General features: G+C 40.5%; 1 long non-coding RNA gene across 3 annotated transcripts in view; it reads right to left on the bottom strand.

Moving 5' to 3' along the window:
- LOC120885010 (uncharacterized) overlaps positions 1-19416 on the bottom strand; it is a 64394-nt gene extending 44978 nt beyond the window's left edge. The window contains exon 1 of one of the 3 annotated variants that reach the window (XR_013429946.1): positions 18079-19416. This is a non-coding gene — a long non-coding RNA (uncharacterized LOC120885010). The remainder of the gene's footprint in view (positions 1-18078) is intronic. The other 2 variants (XR_013429945.1, XR_013429947.1) reach the window with 2 other exon arrangements.
- Positions 19417-20349: the final 933 nt, after the last annotated feature.

The following is a 20349-nucleotide window of genomic DNA, read 5'->3' as shown; positions in this document are numbered from 1 at the left end:
TCTCAACTGCCAAACACACAACTGAGGTGAGACATTCTGAAGAAACCACACTGAGCTTCCTCCTTCAGGAACCCAGGAGATCACAGCTAATACGGCTACACTGACCAGACAAGCACCTACCAGAAGGTGACTGAAACAAGCACGGAGAAAATCGTACCCCGAGGGATTCAATTCAGAGGTACGGACAGGAGTGCAGTTCACCTCCCCTTTCTGGTGGCTCCCATGACCACTTGAAGTGTGTCAGGAAACTGAACAGGTGTGTGTGTCTGTGTGTGTGTTGGGGTTTTTAGCCCCCCCCCCCCCGTTTTCTACTGACCTGTGGGAGACATGGGGAAAGCACGCCCGGACCAGGACAAGCCAAGAAAGAAAAAGGTTGACTGGCTGCCCACACCCAGCCCTCCCTCGCTGGAGGACAATCAGACGTGCCAGGGAGACCAGTCACAGCAGGATCTCATTGATCCAGGAAGTTCACACAGCTAATATAATGCGCAGGAACCAATCAGAATAAAGGTCAGAGGGGTGGTGCAAGTTCACATGTACACCCATCCCATGGTCTGTAAGGGAAGGCACGAGCTGTCCACCAGGGTGAGGGTGGAAGAGTCCTGGACCTCTCCTGGAGGTGGTCTGTTTTTTCTGCCACCACCCACAGCACCGCCTCCTGGCTGATCATCTTAGCCACATGTGCGGCCCCTAGACCAGGAAGCCGGCAGCAAGTCAGCAAGCTGGTTTCCTCCTTTCTGATACAACATGCCCCACATGTTACTTCATACCCTACGTGTGTGTGTGTGTGTGTGTGATGTTATCCAGAGATTTCACTGTGAGACTGAGTCTGGGAAGGCCACATTCACTGTCAGTGAAGTGTGTACAACCTGGGGAGGTTGACACCCCACAATACCAGAAGAAATTTTAGGAAGGCCATCAGAGGATCAGCATCTGCCCAGCCCTGGGGATATGTTGATCTGACCTCTCCAAAGCAAATAACCACAACAAACTCCCAACACCTGATTAGAGCTAAGACCCAACCACAAGTACTTCCCACTTGTAACTCTGCATGGATTTGGGTCTGTTGTAGTCTGGAGAAAACTCCACTTGACACTCCCATTCTATCCTACCTTATACAGGTGAGAAGGGAACCTGCAAGCTATTACTTGCAGCTTCAATTCCACTTCACTACAGCTGACAGCCCAAGGAGGAGCACAAAAAAACTGCTTAACAACCCCAAGTCCTTGTTTGCTCCAAGGGGCACACAGTCCAAGAAGAAGGGCAGCGCTGCACAAGCAATGCAACAGGTTTCACCACCTGAGCTCAAACAGCTATTTTCATTGTGATTTCCCATTCTCTTTCTCCTTTCATTTGTTTGTTTGTTTGTTTTTGTTTTCTTGGTGTTCTTATTCTGCTACTTGATTTGTGGATATACATTCATATACATTTTTGTTTCCTTTTTCTCAGTTTTATGCTCATTAATTTTCTGTGTTTTCTCATTTGAGGATTAGAGTTTTTGTTTATTTGTGGACTTTTGTTTGTGTCTATTGTCTCTAAAAAACTCTCTTCTCCATCTCAACAGCCAGTTTCTCTTGTTGTTTCATTCTCTATTTATTTACTTCTTGTCCTCCTCCTTCCTACATTTATTCTGCTCTCTGTTCACATTGTGAAAATTCTAACATTTATTTTGCCTTCACATCCCATTTCCTTTTCTCTTAATGAACTCTATATTCTATGATCCTTTAGAACTGTTTAGTTTCTAAATACCTAACCCCGCCACCCTCCAAGGTGCTACAGATGTTAAGCACTGCAGGTAGATTAGCTGACACCTGATGTGTTTCTGAAGGTGGATCTTCTTCAAGGCATTTATTTCACTGCTATCGCTGTTGGCTGCTAAGCCTGCCATTCCTCTTTTTGTGGCAATTAGTGTTGTAGATATCACACTGGGCACTGGGTATGTGTTTCAATGCTGTATACAGGTTGATGCTGTTGTTACTATTGTTCCACTCTCCTTTTTCTGTGAGGTGCTAGGAACCTACTGGGACACCATGAGTTCCTGGTGGAGCTCTTCCAAAACTCAGCCATGAGACACAACACCTTGCACCACCCACAAACCATACTTGAACTTCAGTGATATTTTAATTCGAAAACTAGGTGAAAGAAATCACCAAAACTGATGACCATGCTCAAACAGGAATAGTTAGGTGCACCTGAGACCTCAGATCCCACCCACAGACATCCACTCCTACAACAAAAACACAAGCAATCAACTTGTGTTATACTATGGAGACCATACCTAAAGGGGTCTTAATGTAGACAGCTTCCATACTGCTTTAGGATATAGTCTCGTTAAGTGACAAGCAATCATAGTCTACCATATAAGACACAATTGCAGGACTGCATGGTCTACAAGCATCCCACTCTTGTGAGACCTATGGGGGAAAGTGGAATTCTCAAGCTCTGCCACACTACATATTAAATCAAAATACTCTGGTCATCACCACAGAACTAGAAGAGAAACTATACTTCAAAATATACTTGATAATATATTGAAAAATTCCAAACACCCTGATATCCCTGAACACATTGCCAATAGAATAATATGCCCTAAATGGACCACATACACTAATGGAAGAGAAATGCATCCAAACATTCACAAAATCCAACACAGGATACAAGAAACATGAACATTCAAGGTAACATGAGAACTCCTATGCTTCATAATTCCACTGAGTCTGATGATACTGAAATGCATGAAGTACCACATAATATATTCAAAGGAGCAATTATAAAAATGATCAATAAATTCAAAGACAACACTAAAAGAACTGAATGAATTAAGAAAGTCAGTACAGGATATGAAAAAAATTTAATAATGAATAGCAATATTGAAAAAGAACCAAAAAAACCTAGTAATAAAAGCAAAATAAATAAATACAATGTTCCCTTGAAAGTCTCTCTAGTAGAGTAGAACATGAATAAGACATCAGAGTGGGAAGACAACGGTCCACCCTGTACATTCAGACACCACTAATGAAAACACATAACCATGACCAGAATACACAAGAAATTTAGGACAATATTAAGTCACCAAATTTGAGAATCCTTGGAAAAGAGAGGGTTGGGAGAAGCAGGGTAATGGCATGCATGACCTCTTCAGGAACTAATAACAAAATTTCCCAAACATTGAGAAGGAGATGGATGTCCAACTATGGGAAGCACCTCAAAGGACAATATCCCAAAAGAACCTCTCCACAACATATTACAATTAAAATGCCTAACACACAGAGCAAGGGTAGAATTTTAGAAGCCTGAAAAGGAAACATCAGAATGCATTTAGAGGTGAGCCAGTAAGAATTACTTTGATTTCTCAGGTCAAACTCTAAATTTCAGAAGGACCGGAAAGGTATGTTACAAGGCCTGAGGAAAAATAACTGCCAACCAAGCTTGCTATATCCAGTAAAACTATCTGTCAAAATCAAAGAACACCTAAAACCTTCAAAGATTAGCAGAACCTAAAAAAAAGTCATAACTACTAAACAAGGACAACAAACAATCCTTCAAGAACTACAGGAGAAAACAAAAACAATACAGAGCACATAGATAAATCTAATTTGAAGAGTAGATAATCAAATGAGAAACAGGAATAAATTTGTTGTCAGAGAAAAAACATGGTAAGAATGAATAAATGTGTCTTTGTAATAACACAGAACATAAACAGTCTGAACACGTCAGACAAGATCAGGTGCATTCAGGGTGACATTCCTGTAGATTGGTCTCAACAATTCAACTCAACGACATAAGCTAGTAGGACAAAAAAACTTGTGCTTGCAAGATTCTCACCTTGCAGGTAAACTAACCAAAAGCAAGAGGGCAGGGGAAAACACCAAAATTTAGAGATAAGAAAGGAGAAATCACCAGAGACATCCACAGAAATCTAGAGAATTCTTAAGGAACCATTTTGAAAATTTATACTCCAATCAACTGGAAGACCTACAAGAAATGGGCACATTTCTAGACAAATATGACATGCCAAAATTAAATCAATAGGACAAAGAAACCCAGATGGACCAATAACTAGCAATGAGATAGAACATTAACGAAAGTCCTTCCAACAACAACAAAAAAGCCCAGGTCCAGATCAATTCTCAGCTGAGTACTATAAGAAAACTAATGCCAGGTTTTTTTTTAATTATTCCAAGAAATAGCAAGATATGTAACACTTCCAGAATCATTCAGATAAGGACACATCAAGGAAAGAAAACTACAAACCAATATCCCTGACGAACTTAAATGCAAAAATTCTTAATATTACCAAATCATAATCAACAACATATTAAGAAAATTATACATGTTGACCTCATTGGTTTTATTCATGGAACACAAAAATGGTTGAACAATTAAAAATCAGTAAATGCAATTCCATACATAACAAGAATTAAAAGTAAAAAACCACTCACTTCAATAGAAAGCACTCAACAAACTCCAGCACCTATTTAGGATAAAAACACTGAAGGAACTAGGGGTAGAAGGAACCTACCTCAAGATCAAAAAAAGCTGTATATGAAAACAAGAAATGCAACAACATAGTGAATGAGGAAAAACTGAAAGCATTTCCTTTAAATCTGAAACAAGACAAGGATGTCCACTCTCAACATTCCTATTAAAGATAATACTAGAAATTCTATCCAGAGTAAGTAGACAAGAGAAGCAAATAAAATAAATAAAAATAGGAAGAAAAGATGTCAAAATAGAATAACTTTTTACAGAAGACATGATCCTGTATTAAGAAAATGCAAAAGGTTATAAAAAAAGACTGCAAGAGCTTTTAAAAAGAAACAAAGTAGCAAGTTACAAAATTAACAATAAAAACCATACATTTCTAGATATACCAATAATGAATTTATTTTACTTAGAGAGAAAACAGAAAAAAATCCTATTCACAATAGCTTCAAAAACTAAAATACCCAAGAATAAATCTTACTAAGGGAGTGAAAAACTTCTACAATGAAAATTATAAAACACTGAAGAAAGAAATCAAAAAAGACACAAGAACACGGAAAGACCTCACATGTTCATGTGGTTTAGTGGCAGAGCACTTCCCTCACACAGCAACACATAAAGTGAATGAATAAAATAAAGGTATTGTGTCCATCTATAATTAAAATATTTTTTAAATGGCCATTGTACCATAAGCAACATACAAATTAAATGGAATCCTCATCAAAATACCAGACTGTCTTCGTCAAACTAGATAAAATAGCCCTAAAATTCAGCTTCAAAAATAAAAGCCCCAGAAGAGCCACAGAAATTCTAAACCAAAAAAGCAATGATAGAGGCTTCCCAATACCTGACTTCAAATTATACTATGGCAGTATAGTAATGAAAACAACATGGTCCTGGAATTAAAGAAGATACATAGACCAATGATACAGAATAGAAGACATACACATACCCACTCATATACAGTCATCTGACCCTTGACAAAGGTTCCAACAGCATACACTGGAGAAAAGACAAAATGATGCTCAGACAACTGGATACTCATATGTTTAAGAATGAATCCTGACCCTACATAAAAGTGAACTCAAAGTGGACAAAGACCTTGGAATTAGACCAGAAACTCTGCAACTAATAGAAGAAAATGAGGGTCCAACATATCAACATGCTGGCACAGAACCAACATCCTTAACTTGACAAGACTCCTAAAGCACAAGAAATAAAACCAGGGACTGGGGTTTTGGCTCAGTGGTCGCATGCCTACCTTGCATGTATGTGTATGGGACATTGGGTTTGATCTTCAGCACCACATAAATAAATAAAATAAAGCTATTGTATCCTACAATTTTAAAAAATTTTTTAAAAAGAAATAAAAACAAAAATCAAAAGTGCAATAGCATCAAATTCAAAAGCTTCTTCACAGCAAAGGAAACAAATAAGAGCACAATAGAGAACCTACAGAATAGGGGATCTTCACCATCTACTACTCAGATAGCTCATTCATATCCATAAGATATAAATAACTCAAAAACTTACACCCATAAAATAAATAGCCCAATTAATATGAGTAAAAGAAGTAAACAAACATTTTCAAAACAAGAAATACAAATGCCTAAAAAATAGATGAAAAATGTACAATATCTCTAGCAAGTAGGGAAATGCACACCAAAATCCTAGAGATTTCATCTCATTCTAGTTGGAATGATAGCCATCAATAATACAAATAACAAATGGTAGAGAGGATGTAGAATATAAGCAACACGTACACTCTATTGGTGGAACTGTAAATTAGTAAAACCACAATAGAAGACAGTATGGAAATTCCTCAAAAGACTAGGAAAACAACTGCCATATGGCCCAGTTATACCACTCCTCCAAGAATTAAGCCATTATGCCTCAGTTATACATACATACCCATGTTTATAGCAGTACCATTTACAACAGTCACACTATAGAATCAGCCTAGCAGTAATAGACAAATGATGAAAAAAATGGTGTGCGTGTGTGTGTGTGTGTGTGTGTGTGTGTGTGTGTGTGTGTATAAAGAAAATTTCAAAGAAAGTTGGAGGGAAATTCATGAAAGTCAAAGTGAGATCAGTAGATAAAATGATGCACCCCAAGGCCCTAAACAAAACAAAATGAAACCATTTCCAAAACCAGAAGAAGGAAGGAAATGATGGACAACAGACCTGAAATCAATACAATAGACAATAAAAACAATACAAATGATCAATGAAATGAAGAGTTGGTTCATGAAATAAATAAAACCTTGCCCAAACTGACCAAAAGAGAGAAAACTCACATTAATAAAATCAGAGAAGAAATAGAAAAAATCAGCACATACATTAAAAGAATCACCAGGGACTATATTGAAAACTCATAATCTGATAACTTAGGAAACCAGGAACAAATATCTGTTTCTAAGCATATATGACCTATCAAAATTAAACTGTAAATATAGAGAAAAGCTAAATAGACCAATAACAAACAATGAGATAGAAGCAGTAATACAAAGACTTCTAAAAATAATAGAAGAAATAGAAGATTTTTTGGCAGAATTCTGATAGACATTTAAAGAGGAACTAATAAAATAGAAAAGGGTAGACCATTCCAAATCTATAGTATGAAGTCAGATATTACCCTGACACCCAAAACCAGGTAAGGACACATTAAGGAAAGAAAAGTAGAAAACAACATCCCTAATGAACTTAGAAGCAAAACTCCTTAATAATAGTATTAGAAAACCGTAGTCATCACCACATTAAGAAGATTATACAGCATGACTAAATAGGTTTCACTCCAAGGATACAACAGATACTACTTTGAACATATGCAAATCAACAAATGTACTTCATTACACATGTAGAATTTGGATACAATGGGATACTGATTTGAACATATGCAAATCAATAAATGTACTTCATCACATATGTAGCATTTGGAGAACCATCATATAGTCATCTCAATACATACAGAGAAAGCACTTTAATAAAATGCAGCACCAATTCATTTTGAAAACTGAAGAAACAATGGATAGAAGAGACTTACTGCAAAACCCATAAAGGCTACAATATATACAAACCCAAACTCAACATCATTGTGAATGAGGAAAATATGAAACATTACCTTTAAATCTGGAGCAAGTGAAGAGTGTCCCATTCAGACCTCTTCTGTGCAATATAGTACTGTATATTCTTGCTGGAGCTATAATGCAAGAAAATGAGATGGAAGGGATAAACATAGGAAAAGAAGAAGTCAAATTATATCCGTTTTGATGATATAGTCAAATACCCAGAATGTCCAAAACACTTCACCACAAAGCCACTAGATTTGATATGAAGAAGAGCAGCAGTTTAAAATTCCAGCACAAGAAAATCAGCACCTTTCTTATACATTAATAAAGAACCCAGTGAAAAAGAAACAGAAATAGCCTCATAAAATCTAATTGAATACCTAGCACTAAATCAAATCAATGAGGTGAGAGACCTCTACAATGACAACTAGAGAACATTGAGGAAAGAAATTAAAGGTCTTCTTTAATTCTTTAATGGAAAGGCCTTTCCATTTCCTTAAATAGGTAAAAGTAAAATATGTAAGTAGTTATACTACCAAAAGTGTTACACAGATTCAATGAAATTCCCAACAAACTAACAATGACATTCTTCAAAGAACTAGAAAAAAACAATTCTAAAATAAATTTGCAAGAACAAAAGACTCAGAATATCCAAAGCAATACTGAGCAAGAAGAGCAATGATTGAGGCATCACAAAACCAATGACACTACAGAGCTATACTAATAAAAAATCATAGTATTATCATCTAAACAGACATGAAGTCCACTGGTATGCAAGATACAGGGACAAATCCACATAGATGCTGTCATTTGTTACTCAACAAAGATGCCAAAAACACATGTTGAAGAAAGTATTGATAACTTTTTTACAAAAAGTGATGAGAAATCTGGATATCCACAAGCAGAAGAATGAAAACAGATTCCTATATTTTGCCCTGCACAAAAGACAACTCAAAATGAAATCAAAGATATAGACTTTAGAACAGAAATTTGGCAAATTATATAAGAAAACACAGGCTCAACACTCCAATATATTGGCATAGGCACTCACTTCCTTAACAAGACTGATAAAGCTCATGAAATGAAACTAAGAATCAATAATTTGGACAATCTCAAATTAAAGGGCTCCTGCACATAGCAAAGAAAAAAAGATGCAAGAAGAGGCAGGTAACATAATAGGACAAGTGGCCCCTTTTTGCCAGTGGCCCCTCTGAAAAGCAATTAATATGCAGAATATATAAGGAACTCAAAAATCTCAACACCAAATAAACAGACAACACAGTCAGTAAATAGGCAGAAAAACAAAAGAGACACTTCTGAAAATAAGAAATACAAATGGCTAACAAATATATGGCAGGGGGCCTTCAAATCCTAGAAATCAGAGGAAATGCAAGTCAAAACTACACTGAGATTTTATCTCAACTCCACTGAAAATGGTAATCATCAAGAATACACATAATAATAAATACTGGCAAGGATGTAGGGGGAAAGGAACACTCATACATTGTTGGTAGGTTTGCAAACTAGTACAACCACCAGAAAGCAGCAGGAATGTTCCTCAAAAGACTAGGAATAGAACAACCATATACCCAACTATCCCACTCCTTAGTATTTAAGCGAAAGCACTGAAGTCAGCAAACCATAGCAACACAAGCACATCAACAATTCACCAAAGCCAAGTAATGGAACCAGCCCAGGTGCCCATCGGCTAATGAATGGATAAAGAAAATGTGGTATATTTGCAGAATGGAGTTTTACAAACAGAAAGAAGAATAAAATCATGGCATCTGCTGGCAGACAGATTGAACTAGAGAACATCATGCTAAGTGAAATCAGTCAGGTCAGGTTGAATATTCTCTCTCACTTGGGGAAGCTAAAAAAATTAGAAAAATAAACGCAAATCCCATGAAAATAGAAAAAAATATAAGAAGAATGGAAAAGGGGGAAAGAAAAGGAGGGAAGAAGGATGGCATAAGGAAGGAAAGGTGCAATGAAATTGACCAAATTATGCCACATAAACATATGAACAAACCACAGTGAATTTCAACTTTATGTGTACCTAAAGGTACAAATTTAAAAAGATACACATGTACAGAAGGCAGATGAGTAGATTAAAGGAGCGGGGGGGGGGGGAGAAGGAATGCAAAGAGAAGTACTGAGGACTAAAGAGGCATGAATTATATTTGTCATGTCAAATATAATTTATATAATCATGTCAAAGTGAACCAAAATCTTACATAAAACTATCATGCACTAACAATACCATTAAATTTTAAATAAAAACTTTAAGTTCAGAAAAACAAAAAAGATATAGAGAGAGAACTTACAGCATAGGTGAAAATGCTTGCCATCTACTCTTCTTTTTTAATATTTTTTTAGATGAACACAATATCTTTATCCATTTATTCATTTATTTTTGTGTGGTGCTGAGGATCAAACCCAGTGTCTCATATGAGCTAAGCAAGTGCTCTACCACTAAGCCACAACCCCAGCCCTTGCCACCTACTCTTCAGACAGATGATTAGTATCCAGAATATATTAGGAACTCAAAAAATCAACACCAAATTAATAAATAGCACAACAAGTAATCAGAGAAATGAAATAAACACATACTTCTTTAAAAAGCAATGCAAAGGATTCTGCACATAGCAAAGAAAATAGTTGTAAGAAGAGGCAGCTTACATAAAGGGACAAGTGACCCATATATGAAAAAAAATGTATGAGTTATTTAGCAATAAGGAAATGCAATTCAAAACTACACTGAGATTTCATCTCACTCCAGGTAGAATTGCAGCCATTGAGAATACAAATAATATATGCTGGAGAGAATGAGGGTGGGAGGGGATGAGAACAATTTTATATCCTTAGTGGGACTGTAAATTGGTACAAGCACTAGGGAAGGAATCACCATACGACTCAGCTACACAACACCTTGGTATCTACCACAGAGAAGTAAAGTCAGCCTATCAGTGACAAGGGCACAGTCAAGTTCACAGCAGCACAATTTACAATAGCCAAACTATGGGAACAGCCCAAGTGTTTGCCAATGGCCGAATGGATGAAGGAAATGTATATACATCAATAATGGAGTTATTAACCATAAAAATGAAATCCTATCATCTGCAGGAAAACGGATGGAACATAAGAACATTATGTTGAAACTAAGAAAGTCAAGGGTCATATGCTTTCTCTCAAATGTGGAAGCTAGAAAGGAAGAAGGGAAAGAAAGCTTGGGTGACCTCATGAAAAGCAAAGGGAGGCCAGTAGAGTAGAGGAAAGGGCTCAGGGGGAGGGAGAAGGGAAAGAAAACACTGGGGAATCAATGATATCGACCACATAAAATCCTCTACTTTAAATAAAAGAAATCCACCTATAATAGATAGAAAGGAGAAGAATAAACATATATGAAAGGACAAAAAAATACCCAGCGTAAAGCAAACCCACACACCATATAGGTTCATGTTCTGTGTCTTGTGAGGCTGCATTACAGCTCTTTCACGTTCCCTCTCACCACCCCTGAATTCCATAATCCAAGTGCTATGGATACTTTTGCTTCTTTTCCATCTTCACTTCCTGGTTTGGGACCATACCTTGGAGACCTTCTTTGGTCTTAGCCATCACCTTGACACTCCTAGACTTCTCTGATGCACGATTTGTGAGAAATCCCCTCTTGACCTTTGTCTAGGTTTCATCCCTTTAGATACTCTTTTGGACTTCCTGGAGCTTTGCAAAAACCCAGTGATCACCCTGTGATCTACGGCATAGTTATAGAAGTATAGGGCTTCTTAAGGAGGACTCCTTATTCAAATTACTGGGAGACGGCAACTTCCCCATTATTTACAGGACCAACTCACAGCAACACTACTGGCTATTTGATCTACTGCACAAGGACATATGTCCCTTTGTCACTTGGCTTCACAGGGGTTTTTTCAGAGGCTCATTACTGATGGCAAGACCTACAAATTGACAAGGTGAGGGATGCAAGGTCCAGATCAATACATCAAAGCATCCACATCTGATAGTTGGCCACACAATGGAGGAAAGCAGACACAGTTCACTGAAGGGACTCAGAAAGTTGCCAGAGATATCTGGCAGTGAGGCAGAAGTAAGGGGACACCCCACCTTCTGCCTGTACAGTGTGAAACTCATTAGATAGCACAAAAAGAAATGCTTCAATTACCTCTGAGTCAGTTCCTTTCATTCTTTCCTTTAGGGGCCAGTATCACAACATGGGAGCCTCACTTTCAACACAAGGGAGTACCCCCTTTACACTGTAGTCTGAAACAATGGGATGATTTTGACCCTGATGTCCTCAGGCAAAAGTGCTTCATTTTCTATCATAATATTGCCTGGACAAATTATAAGATGGGATATGGGGAACCATATTTAGGCACCAAAATGGTGGCCTAAATTACATCATACAATTGGATTTTTTTCTGCGAATGATCATGCCAATGATCTGAGATTCCACATGGGACAAGACTTCATGGCATTTTATCAAAATCCAGACTGACACTGGGAGACAAGGAATGATTTTTAAGACTATGGAAAGCCAGATCATCCCTTGCTGACAGTTCCTATTGTCTCACCAGGGGAGGCTATAGCTCATAATAACAAAGAGGATCCCCTGGCATTCCTCTCTATGTCCCAAAGTACTCTCAAATGTCTTAGCAGGGCTGGGGATGTGGCTCAAGCTGTAGCGCACTCTTCTGGCATGCGCGGGGCGCTGGGTTCGATCCTCAGCACCACATAAAAATAAAGATGTTGTGTCCACTAAAAACTAAAAATTAAATATTAAAAAATTATCTATCTCTCTCTCTCTCTCTTTTTAAAAAAATGTCTTAGCAGCTACTGTCAGTCCTCGACATCATACCCAGAGAAGAGCCTTGTACCATCCAATGCCCAAATCTTTGGTTCCAACACTCCTGCCCAAAAAGGAGGGGACCAAACTGAGTGAAAATGTAGATGACCTGCAAATAATCCAAAGAAAGACTTGACAATTGCTCAGAAGTTTCCTCCTGCTTTACCAGTAATTTTCAAACACTCATTCTTGCCTTCAATCTCAGGTGGAGGGATATTTATTTAATCTCTCTACCTGCTGCACCACAGATGAGCACAGCAATAGGAAGGAAAAGTTATATTACAAACATGTTCATGGGCTGGGGTTGTGGCTCAGTGGTAGAGCATTTGCCTAGTATGTGTGAGGCACTGGATTCAATCCTCAGAACCACATAAAAATAAAACCAAAAAATTAAAAAATATATTTTAAAAAAACTCAAATCATATTCATCATGAAAAATTCAAGATTACCTTGGAAAGGGAAGAAAATCCTGTGGATTCCATACATGTCTTAATTAGATCTTTAGCAAGTACACCAATCTAGACCTGATCTCCCTTTAGGGACAAGCCCTTTATTGCTCAGTCTGTCACTGATATCCAGAGAAAATTCCAAAAGCTTCAATTGGAACTTGGGGCTCCTCAAAATCAGTTGATTTGACTTTGTCTTCAATAACATCTGCTAAGGAAAAAGGAGGGATGCTCGAAAGGCCCAAATGTCCCACTCACAATCAGCCGCACCTCCAGTAAAAGCCTACCACTTGACAGGTCAGGATTCAGTCCTCATGATAATACAGCAGGAAGCAACTGAAAGCAGGGTAGCTCCAAATGCAAGGGAAATGGACATTTGGCACCCAAGTGCACAAGCCCAACACCCACTCCTGCCCCAGACTTTCTCTATATGTAAGGATGACCCTGTCAACTGACACTGAAAGGTGAACTTGGCCCATTCCCACTGAGAAAAGGGTTGAAAACACAACATCTGGACCCTTCAAGAAGACTGGAGAGAGGGCTGGAGTTGTTGCTCAGTGGCAGAGCGCTCACCTAGCATGCATAAGGCACTGGGTTTGATCCTCAGCACCACATAAATGTAAAATAAAGATATTGTGTCCACCTAAAATTTAAGAATAATTTTTTTATTAAAAAAAGAAGAATGGAGAGTCTAATGGAAGAAAGAAGCCCCTAACAACCATTCCCAGTTCACATGAGGAAACCCTGGGTAGTTCTTGAGGTGTCAGATAAGTCAGTGCAGTTCCCTGTGGACACTTGCTACATCCTGACATCCTATGCTGCTACTCTCAATTTCAGAAGTACGACTGGTATAGGAGTAAAATCACAATTCATACTGTTTCTTTGGTGGTTGATCCAAAGTCTGACACAGTGGAATCCCATGACAAGCCCTGAATGGACAACTGATGCAGATTTCATTAAAGGGAACAAGTTATTCATACAAAAGACAATATTCCCTAAGGCTCTCAGAAGCACTGCATGGATTAAGAGCCACTGCATGTATATCTTCACAGTATGGCATTATAATTCCTTGTCAGTTATCTTGCAATGCCTCAATTCCTCTGGGCCTAAACCAAATGGGGACTGTAGATTATTCCAGGATTTAAACTTGGTCAACAAGGCAGTGATCTTCCTCTGCCCCATGGTAACAAATACACCTTGCTGTCCCAGGTTCCATCTACCACTCAGTGGCACACTGTCCTTGATCTCAAGGGGGCTTTCTACTCTATACTTCTGCATCCCACTCCTAAAACTCTTTTGCCATTGGATGGGGAGATCCTGAGACACACACTCTAAACAACTTATATGGACATACAGCCCCCATTTCTTTGTATGGGTACTTATGGATTCAAAACTGGCTAGAACTGCCCTTCAGTATGTAGATGACATCCTCACCTGTAACCTGAATAAAGACAACTCTGATCAAAATACGATTCAGCAACTAAACTTCCTAGCACAATGGGTTTACTGGGAATCTAAACTCTGAATCAGGCCACAAAACAAAAGATTACTTAGGATATATTCTATTGGGGAGGAGGGTACCTGCAAAAAAGAACCCAGGGGTATTTAACCCCCAAGCAACATCCCCACCCCTTTTTTATGTTGAGACAGGGCCTTGATAAGGCCTTGTTGATGAGGTTGCATATGCAATCAACTGGAAAGACAGGGGAATGCTTACTGCAAAAAAATTCTCCTACTAAACGAATGACAGAAATTCTAAAATTATTCTAAAATTACCAGGGGCATTCCACCTCCCCAAACAAGTAGCTGTAATCCATTGCAAAGGACATTAAAAAGACCTGGTTTCCCAGGGAAAATGCCATGTAGGTTAGTAAGAAAAAAAAGGACAACATTCTAATCCCCTACCAAGATGCCCTTGGAGGTCCTGACCAGCTCTGAAGCCTCAGGATTCCACAAGGAAGGGTTGCCTGACATCCAGCAGCAAACACTACCTAGGGCACAAGTGGTTCTGGGGTAGAAGTTCTGCAGACGTGTGGCAGCCTCACATTGTGGAGGCTGGTGTCTTCATCCACTGCTTAACCTCAGAGAAGCCAACTTCATCCAGGTGCCCAGCTGATTCTCAGGGCACTGCCATGGGAGGGCTTCTCCCGTCTCACCTCCTGTCCAGGAAATGACACAATTTTATGCTTGCTGACCATCTCAAATAGGAAACCTAATAAAATATTTCTGTTTTGTCAGTCAGGTCCATCCATCTTGCAACTGAAATGCCTGGATCACACAAACGCTGAAGAGGAAACTACCTGCTTAAGGATATCCATTTACCTGAATGGATATCCACAACTACCTGAATGGATATTCACACGAGGAAGAGTAAGGAATCGACATTCATGAGGGTTTGGGGCCCTGAAGAATAAACTAACCCAGTCAGAAGCAATGTAGTAGATAACAATGACCACGGTCAATGCATGTGGTCAATGCATACACACAAGGATTCCTGATGCCCCCCTCACAATACACATAGAATTACCAACACCTGAATTCATTGTTGCCTGAGTTATGTATACTTCACACAGATAACTAGTCATACATTCTGAAAACGCACACACACACACACACACACACACACACACACACACACATACACACTCTAGAGGTGTGCTAGTAAATGCCTAATACAGTGTCATCCAGGGGGAGGTAGAAAGTCTTGACTTTTAGTTTATGAGGTGTGTCTATCCAACCAAGACTAATTCAACCTAACAACCAGATACCACTAAATACAAACCCAAAAAGGGATGAGCCCCATCAATTACCACAACTAGTTCCAGCCATCTCCGGCATACAAAGGAATTCCTACAAGCAATTTGTCTTCTCTGGAATACAAACTACAATACACAAAACCCCTACACAAAAAAATTATATCTCCAGCAATAAATATTCCTCATTGCTTCCGAATATACATACGACTGCTAACTGCACCCTAAACAGATATAACTCCTGTTATTACATGAACTTTTACAGAAAAACACCCTATTCACCTTAAATGCTCAAATATACCACATACACATACAACATGAGCTGGAGACATGCCTGTAAAACCAACATACTGCTGCTATACCCACAATGAATACCCTACATGGCAGAGACTCTAGAAAACCCACAAGTACACAGACACTTGTCTCATGCATACCCAAAAAGACACACATGAAATCCCACACTTGTAAAATACATTTTTCCACAACACTTAAACACACAATGTATACAATCTATTTCCAAGCACACAATGAACCTCCCACATCTGCCAAAATGCACACCCCAAGAGATCCATGAATTCAAAGACATGCAGCCACCAACAACATATATTTCTCTAACACATGAGACTAAACACAAATACCAGGACCACTCATTCATGAAACCTCACCTAAAACTTCAAGGATTACATTCACCATACAAACAACTCCTGAGCATCCTGTATATGCACAGACTTTAAATACACATTTCTCAGTTGTATACAAATAAGTTTCTACTCAATGCACACATAGCCTAAGAAATTACACATCAAAACTGCCATGTCCCTAAATACACATACACCTAAATACTCTTCCTTCTCATAACTATGGATGTTACATGCAATAAACACACACATATGAGCACCTCTGGGGTGTGGTAGTTAATATAATATCCATATACATTTACCTCTCCACAGGCATTACACCTCTATACAATTCCCCAACATACACAAATACCCAAATATTCCAAAAGAGACCCGATATCTATACTACCATCATACACAAGATCACAAATTGCCAATACAAAGAAATAACTGTTCATCTTCCAAAATGCAGAATCCTAATAACTCCATATCACAATCATAAATATTAATCCTACTACTCCACAAATGTGCACACAATCCAGCCAGAGACACTCAAGTATATATACATGAATATGAATATGGAAAATAAAAATAAACCCACATAAACAAACAGCATGTCCTGAATATAAAAATACTCATACATTTCCCAATTATATCAATCATCTTGCAAACCCAGAGAAATATACCCAAACACAGTCCTTAACACTGCCCAAATGTACGCCCACACATATTTATTTCCAAACTTCCCATGGTGCATGCACACTTCCCAGCATTCATGAGCCAAACAAACAAAAGAACAAAGAAAAAAAACACAGGTGAAATATTACAAAACCCAGTTTCCAAACACTTAACCTCCACTCCCAGTGTTTATGCTCATTACTTTTCACAGCCTCCAAACACACCCAACCCTACACAGTCTCACAAAAAGTCATGATTTCCCTTAATCTCAAATAGCCCCACTTCTGAATACGTAGCAGATTGTCATTGGTCAGTCGAAAACACTACCACCCCAACACTCTGAATACACATGAACACATTGGGGACACCACCACCTGACAGAAGGACAGAGAAAACCACTCGTGCCCTCTGAACTCCTACCAACCATAGAGGACCAGCGCAGCGTCTCATTTTCTTGCACAAGTTACTACCCCTTGATCCTCCTGCCCATCAAGACGGAAGGAAAATTTCGGGCACCCAGAAAGACCCACAAGGGCCCCCCAACAGCCCCCAACCACGCTGAGAGCGCATCGTCAGTGTCACTGCGCAATACACAAGCACCACACATTAATAATACAACAGGAGTCTCTTTATTGCACACGACTTGGGGTCACACCGTTCTCCCGTCACCATTCAGGTGCTCTGTCCCCCAACAGCCCACCTACGAGGGCCGTCAATCACGGTGTGACCACAGGGGACCCAGCACACTCCGCTCAGTGTGTTCCCTTCTGCAAAGTCGCTAACGTCACGGGAAACGCGGGTCCTTCAGCCTAACAACCCTGATGCCAGCTGACGGTGTCCCCAACATTCAGAGCTTTCACAGCGACAAGGAGACGACCTTCACCACTTCCTCTGACACCGACAGGAGCCGCGGACCTGCTGACCAGGACCGCGCTTCTCAGGCACCGCACAGGTGCCCCGGAGCCCGGGCCCCACACAGGCTGCAAGGGTCACGGAGGGACGGCGCCCCAATGTGGGGGCCGCACTGGCCAACGGCCCCTCACTTCCGGGCCTGGTGCGGGCGGCCCACGTCCAGGGGAGGCCAGGACGGCGCTGCCCGGCGAGGCACAGGGGCCAGAGGACCAGGAAGGGACACCTTGGGGACGGGAGAGGCTCGCGGGTCCGGTACCTCGGGCCTATGGGACTGAGTCTGGACGCCGCCTCGGAGCCCTGCCGGCCATTGGGAGCCCGCCAACCGCTCGCGCCTGCGCCTTGCCCCGCTGCAGCCCCAACGGACGCTGGAGCATTTGGAGGGCGACCAGAGAGCATGCGCTTCCAGCCAAGCACGTGCGCATGCGCGAGGGGTGCAGGAGGGACCCGGGGGCGCCCTGCAGGAGGATGAGGTGGGTCGGGAAGCCTGCGAGGTGTCTCCAGCAAAGCGGCTCCTCCTCCAGAGCCTCTGGGCTGGCCCTTCTTTCAGCCTGAGCGTCTTTAATGACGAAGTGATTTTCACTGTTATGACTTAGAGACCGCCCTGTGCAGCCCTTGGGAGCTCTCTACCCTGAAGCACTGGCTCCCCATTTGGGCCCAGTGTTTTCACCCCCTTCCCACTAACTCCCTTTGGTTCCTGTTCACTCGTCCAGACATCAGTGTGTGCTTTCCTCCTAGTCCAGCTGCAGGTTCCATTAAAGAATTATAGGTCTGGGTAACACTCTGAAAACCCCATTCCTTAATTTTGCCTACTGAGCACATTATTGCATACGGACAGCCCTCCCACTATATACAGATGCCCACATGTTCTCTTTGACAGTTTTACTCCTATGTTTGATGAAGATTTGGCAATGTCGACCAATTTGTGCACACACCAATTGTATCCTCTTCCTTTTCTACTCCATGGCATATTTTTAGCCTGACTTTTTGTATGTGTACCATGAATCCCATTGACCCTGAAATGCATTGCCAAAAACAAAAAAACAAAAACAATCCTTTAATTCTCTTTCTGGAAATTTAGATAATTAGCACCGTTTCTTTCCAAAGGATAATGTGGAAGATATGTTACATGTGACACTGCCAAGGTCTTAGGACGGAAAGGCATTACAGGAAGCAGACAGGGCCTTTAGCATTCCACCAATGTTCCCGATGACAAGGACATCCATGTTCACAGTGTTTTTAATTATTTTCCCTTCAGCAATCAATATGAGTTCAGGACTTTACAAGAGTAAAAGTCAGATGGTAGGACAAAAGGACATTTCAATGCTCCTTCCCATGGCCACTTTGCACAAATTGCATTTGAGTAGGGTGATTATATGAGCAGTTTGAAGCAGTGCAAGACTGATGGGGTAATGCTGAAGCTGGTGGCAAAGCACTGACCAAGAGTATGCAAGGCCCCTGAATTCAACCTGGGTCTAGCAAATAAAGCTTGCTTTGAGCACCTGAACTCCATCATTCAGTATAAGAAACTACTAAAAACAAACTGTGGAATAAAAAGACAGTTATTCTACACTGCATATTTTATATCACTAGTTTAAAAAATAAAGCCCCATCAGCTATATCATCAATGACATCAGTGTGGGAATAACTGCATAAAAAGTGAAGGAAGAGTGAAAGAAGCTTGTTCTTAGTTTGCCCCCTCTGCCCATTCATTGAAAAGACTTATAATAAGGTGTTGAATATTTCAGGAACACCCAAGAGTATGTTTTGCAAACAGGGGATGGGATTTTAAAAAAACAAAACACTTTATCCATAAAATGCAATCCACACCCTCCAGTTTAGAGTAGGGGCCGTTCAGACCCATGACTGTGTGGCTCATGAGAGCCATAGCTCTCACCACTCTGCTGTGCATTTGAGAAACTACTGCAAAATGACCCCGAGGCACACACCACTTGTGTCACCACTGAATTGCCTGAAGGGAATTCGAGGTTCTTCTATACCTGTCAGAGCTCTTGATGGAATGTCTGCCCAGCCCCCGCCAGGCCAGCTGCCCTTGGCCCCTCCCCCTGCAGAATGTCTGGGTCCAACATTCCACTGGGGTTTACATTTAAACTTTGCCCAGCTTGGCTCAGTTGGACCCTGAGAATCTGTTACAGACAGGTCACTCTCTGGGTCCTGTACTGACTTTTCCCACTGTGGAGACTGTGAGACACTGTGTCCAGTGTCCTGACCTTTGGAAGGAGGTGAGCCTGGAGGGTCAGGGGCTTGTTATCTGAGGAGCAGTCACCTCCCAAACCCTTGGGAGTTAGAATGGAGTACTTCCCCTGAGGTCAACTCACTGAGCAGAAGTAAGGGAAGGAAAGAGCCTTAGAGGATGCACTTGACATGGCCCAGGAAGCCCCAGGAAGACTGATACTGCTCATGGGGAGGAGGGCTCCTAAGACCCAGGTCCAGGCTACTCAGGGGAAATACATTGGGTCAGCAGAAGGGAGAGAGGCCAAGGGCTTGATTCCTTATACAATGGACACAG

Source organism: Ictidomys tridecemlineatus, chromosome 13 (assembly GCF_052094955.1).
Source record: "Ictidomys tridecemlineatus isolate mIctTri1 chromosome 13, mIctTri1.hap1, whole genome shotgun sequence".
Taxonomy (NCBI): domain Eukaryota; kingdom Metazoa; phylum Chordata; class Mammalia; order Rodentia; family Sciuridae; genus Ictidomys; species Ictidomys tridecemlineatus.
Note: the sequence above shows the minus strand (reverse complement) of the source record. Positions and strands in the feature narration are given on the sequence as shown.